Here is a 6,000-nt window from a genome sequence, read left to right on the forward strand (position 1 = left end):
TTACAGAATTATTATATTATATTATATTATATTATATTACAGAATCACTAATTACCTCCTCTCCTCCGGTTTACCAGAAGTATAACTGTAAGCTAGAGAGCTCCTGAAAAAAGCGGAGAGAAAAAGCTTGGAGGGAATTAAATGGTTGGAAAGACACTGCTGTTTGCATTGTAATCTGTTAACTAGAGAATTTACTCTTTATTTTTCTTCATCTCTCCTTTCTCTCTTCCCTCTTCCTCCTTTTAATTCCAGGTCCCTCTTCATCCCTCTCGCCTGAGGTTGGTTTGGAACTGGCATTGTTGTGTGTGTGTGTGTGTGTGTGTGTGTGTGTGTTTGTGTGTGTGTGTGTCTGTGTCTGTGTCTGTGTGTGTGTGTCTGTGTGTGTGTGTGCGCGCGCGCGTGTGTATGCGTGTGTGTGTGTGTGTGTGTGTGCATGTGCGCGCCTGAGCGCTGCCTGCGTGGAGTGGGTGACAGCAAGTGAAGGAGCAGCTAGTTCCTTCTCTCTCTTCTCTCCCCACTCCTGTCCTCTTCTTGGCTTTCCTCCTTCTCTTCCTTCTCACCTGGAACCGAGGCTACCTCCACTAGATCTTCCCTGCCGCCCGCTGCTTCATCACTTCAAAGTTTCCTCGGGGCTAGAAGCTTTTCAACTGGGCTGCTCAGAAAGAGACATTTTCTCAAGCTTTGCCTTGGATCTGTTCAACGCCACCTCCTCCCGCCTCCATCCACCCCACACAACCATTCAGGAATCTGGAGCAGCGAGTTGAGGGTTTTGCCAATTAAACAAGAAAAAAAAAATACAGTGAGAGAGAGTGGCAGCAGCTGGGAGTCTCTGCTTTTTGTCCTGTCTAATTTTGAATTGATTAGAGTGTCTTTTTTTTTTTTAAAGGGAAGAAAAAAATTAAATAGGAAATCAAGTTGGAAGAGGAGGGGCTGGGGAGACTCAAGGGTGCCAGTGAGGTTGCCACCATCCTTTTCATATTGTATAAGGTTAAAAATCTGTGTCCACTCTTCCGGGTATCTAATCTTCATCTGCTCCAAATAATATTAAAAGAAAAGGCAAAAGGAGCTGAGGTTTTGGAACTCAAGAAAGACAGCAGAGTTGTGTGCATTGCATCCACCTCCTTGGTTTTAAGGACACCGCCTCAAGGTAAGAGACAGCAATTCCTCTGCCTGAATAATCTCTGGGACGATAACTTGAAATAGATGTATATTTTTAGGTGTGTATCTCTTATTTTAAATCCAAGTTTATTTGTGTATTTTTTTTAATCCTCATATTTTTTCTGCGCGATTGGAGAATGGGAGGGGTGGGGAGAGAACTGTATTACGGTGGGAATTCAAACGAGGTTGCCCATGATGGAGATGGTGCTGATGCAAGGCTAAGTGCTTGCAAGGCAGGAAGCAGAAAATTGTGTCCTGTCATTCTACTTTTTAGAAGGTATTGAAAATTGTAAATCTCAATGTAGTCTAGGTTCACTGTCGTGTACGTGTGTGCAAATATAGATTCCCCCCCCCCCCCAAGATATATAAGGTATCCTCCCTAGTCCCTCCTCAGCATTTGCAAGCATTTTAAGCTTTGCAGACCTTTCCCCTTGTTGCTATAGGAAACTGTCAGCGCGGAGCATGCCCTTCTAGGGAAGAGGTAGCAGGTAAGTAGAGTACGAGAGGCAACGAATGGCACCTTCGCTAGTGGCAGCAGACGCCAAGCTGCAACCCTTGGGCGCTCTCCCCTCTTGCTTCTCCTTGTCTGATTTGGAGCTAGTGCTGTTCCCCAGTCTTCCGCTAGAGGTTCCTACTGGGTGCCGCGGCTAAAGGTGGGTGGGGGAGCAGCTGGGAAATGCGAAAGCGGGCGAAAGAAGCTAGCGCACCCGAGGGGTGGTGTGCTTGGCACTAGGGGTTGGGAAACACTGTATTGGCCAGGAAGAGAAGAATTCGGAGTTCCCCGTTCCTCCTCCTGGCATAGCGAAGTGAGGTAGTGAGATTCCAAATCAGGACTCTGTTCTTGCGCCACTGAATGGACCAGCTCCTGGCTCGCGATCTAAGGGCAGCCCCTGGAGGTAATACCTTCTCTAGCTCTACCTTTCCTGAGTCCTCAACTACGAGCGCGGGGCGGTGGGGATTTGTGTTTCTACGAAGAAACGTGTCTTGTCACCTCCGTGTTGTATGTATTAGGAGTAATCTGTGATTTCGCTCTTCTTTCTCTTAACGTTTAAGTGCTTTCTTCAAGGAAGTTTTCCATAGGCAAGATTTGGTGGTTGATCTTCAGGCTGGACTGCCTTGAGGTACACAGGCGAACCTAGCAATGCACCTCTGAGCTGCAGTGGACAGGAATGAAACACCCATTGAGTGAGATGGGGTGGGGTGGGGTGAAGAAAGAAGAGCACCGAACCCATTACTTCTCATCCCCCTTTACTTGAAGATAAAGCATCCCTGCTTTGAATATGCCCTGCTGTGGTATTTTAGTGATTCCCTTTTCCTAGAGACTGACTGGGGTGGGGTGGGGGTGGGGCTGAGGAGTGTGAAAGAAGAGCTACTGGGACAGTTTTGAGAGAGGAAGAAAGGGAGGGAGGAAAAATGAGGCTTAATCACCTAGGGTTAGGATGAAATGAAATTAAGGATGGGAAAATAGGAGTTATCTGGTAAAGTCTGGTCCATTTAACACTGTCTGACATAATGCAGTTGACTAAATCTAGTAAAACAAAAATAAGCTCTTCTCAGCATCTAGTACACTACTGAGGACACAGTGACTGATTGAATATATGTGTAAATGTAGGTGTGTATGTGTACACATATATACATATATGTATATAGATGTATGCACATATTCTAATGAAAAAGAAGTAGAAATTCTGTGGATGTCTATCTTGTTACTGTCAGACAGCAATTTACATATTTTCAACATACTATATTGTGTGTATGTGCACTCAATCTGTAGTTATTTTAGAGTGACACAGTTCTAATGTCCCCTTAAAGAGGCTCTTGACAAACATGAGTTTTGAATAGATATTAAATCTTCTAAAGAATAACAGATTAGGAGATTAGAGAAATAATTATAATGCATAATAATCTGGGTGTATTAAATAAACAGTGAAGCTCAAATATTTGTGAAATGTTGATCCATATAATTAAGAGTAGACATATTTACCAAAGACAGGAAGTGATGCTTAACATTATAAGGGGGAATCATACTTCAGTGTATTATCATCACCATCCAGTAGAGTGTATGATTTCCAATGCTATTGGAGTATGTAGCCGATGAAAAGAACACTTCTTGCTTCAAACCACTTAAATGGTTTTTGAAACATTGTCAGACATTTCAATCTAAGAATTTTAAAGTAATTGTCAACTTGGTGATGAAGTGCATAGTTATGGCATGAATGTATTTTGATTGAAACTATTTTGTTAAGGTATGCATGTGAATCATTTAACATTATGCAGTGAGATTCACTTAAGGCAAATGGAATTAGGCCAATACATTGTTGTTTATGCTTCCAAAATATAATCTTAGGAAACTGTATGAGGGGAAATCAATATTAAGTTTGTCATTCATCTGATTCACTGTATTTGCCTCTATGCAGAAACCAATAAAAATGATGGTGGTCTCAAAGGGCTGTATTACATTTTTAAAGTGTATTATTTTTAGCAATCTTACCATTTGGCATAATGATCATTTATTTAATTAAAATAAAAATATCATCCCTCAGATTTAGGGACAAACTACCCTTCTGGAAAGATACCCTGGGAAATAAGAGGTTTGGACAATGTGTGTATATGTGTTCATAACAGGTTATTGTTTCTTGACACTGATTGCCAAAACAAAACAAAACACTCTTGAAGCTGAAAATGTAAGATCAAGTCCATTTTTAGATATATTTTTCTTTTTGTGAAAAGAAATTTTAGAAGAATTGAAACCATGGTAATACATTAGAGATAACATGAAACCAACAATTTCTAAAAAAATCCAGGTTAAAATCATAGATAATTAAAAGGTATAACTAATTAGCTTAATTTTCTTAAGGTCTAATTATGCTTTGACTATTTTATATATTAACATGCATTTTATTTGCTCTTTATATTTCATCAAAGAGCTCTGGGAAGAAATTTTTCCTTTTTAGCACAGGGAAAGGAGGTCAATATGTGAAATGATGATGATCAATTTCATATAGTCTGTATTACCTTTTACTCACAGGAAAGAATCAAGAGAAAATAGCAATTTGCAGTGTTTACTCATATAATTGCCCTTGTCAAACATTTCTCTTTTTTCTACCTCAGTTTTGAGTATTGTTTTTGATCTTCCACTTTCAGCATTATCTCCTTGGGGGGAGGGACTGCTTTGGTTGTTATCAGTAATGGAGGTTTAATAAAGAGGTTAAAGGTCATAGTTGCTGAAATTCCAAGAAAAGAGTTTGAACATGTATTAATAGAAACTAAGTTATCTAAAAATTGAAGTGGGGGGTAGGGACAGAGGTTGAACTGGAAAGGAGAGGACTTGGGAAAGAAGGGGTGAAAATCAAACTGCAAGTCAGGGATATAGCCACACAGAGGCATTATCAGTGATTCCATTATTTGCAGGCCAACAATCTCCTATCTAAATTACTTTCATTTTTCTAAGGCTCCCTAAGTTTAGTTACTGCATAGAATCTTGCTGTGTTAAGATGAGTTAAGAATAATTTTCCCCATAAATTCCTGTAATACTCCACCTTTATTTTAATTGGTGAAATATGTGTTTAAAAAGAAATTATAGACAAAAATAACATTTTTGGTTGCTTTGAAAGTTTCCCAATCTTCTTTATTTGAAAAGCAAAACATTGTAGAAGTTTTTCAAGGGACATGAAGGAATTAGAGTTATTTTTAAAATCTCAGGAATAGCAAAATCTCTTCATTTGTATTTCATCTTAAAAACTCTCAAAGGTCAGGGATATAAATATGAAATATTTATTCTTTAAAAAGGTCTGAGAATGGAAATCATCATATGGTTATTATCTCTTAAACCACGGGCTGTCAGTTGTTTAGCTAGAGACATTGCTTTGCTCTGGGGTCTATAAAATGAGAGGTTTGGGCAATGTGATTTCTAAGGTGCCATTCTGCAGTTTTAGTCTGTATATAGGAATGTGAATAGTAAAGTGCAAGTGACAGAATCTAAAACAAGTAAATATGGTTGTCTACTCTAAAATACATACATTTTTATATTTGAGTTCCTTGTTTTAGCATTCACATTCTCCTTATTCATATTGTCCAACACATCATTTTGTCTTAGTAGATATAGTAACTGAAACTGAAATTTTGAAATTAAAGACTGCAACAAGATATTTGAGCCAAATTTTCAAGTTTCTGACTCAATTTTTAAATCAGACTCCTTTGGGAACCTCAATTATGCTTTACTTAATGGTATGCCATGTTCCGGAAGACCTGGCATGCATGCCCTGCTCTGCTCGAGGGGGTTGCTCCATTTCCCCTCTCCACCATGTCTGAAGACATTTTTGCATGCCCCATCCTTCTACCCAGCAGACCAATGTGGGCACTTTCTCCCTCTGCTCTCTTGGGTAATTCAGGGGAGGCAAAGCTCACAGGCCCCTTGAAGGTACAGTTTGGGACAGATCTCTAAAAGTTTTGCCAACACTGGTATAGGGTATTGAATCAATTTTACCTGGGAAGCTAAGTGGTGTAGTGGATAGAGCACAAGGCCTGGAGTCAGGAAGACTCACATTTCTGACTTCAAATCTAGTCTCAGAAACTTCCTAGCTATGTGGTCCTGGGAAAGTCACTTAATGTTGTGTGCCTCAGATTCCTCATCTGGAAAATGAGATGGAGAAGGAAAACCACATCAGTATCTTTACCAAGAAAACGCCATATTGAGTCAGTAAGAGTCAAACAAGGCCAAATAACAAAACCTCAATGAAGCTCATTCTTTCACTACCAATCAAGCCTTGAAAGAATTTATCTTTCAAGTGTCTTTTCAAAATAATTCACATACCATCAGTAGGAGACAATTTAATCAAACAG

This window comes from Monodelphis domestica, chromosome 7 (assembly GCF_027887165.1).
Source record: "Monodelphis domestica isolate mMonDom1 chromosome 7, mMonDom1.pri, whole genome shotgun sequence".
Taxonomy (NCBI): domain Eukaryota; kingdom Metazoa; phylum Chordata; class Mammalia; order Didelphimorphia; family Didelphidae; genus Monodelphis; species Monodelphis domestica.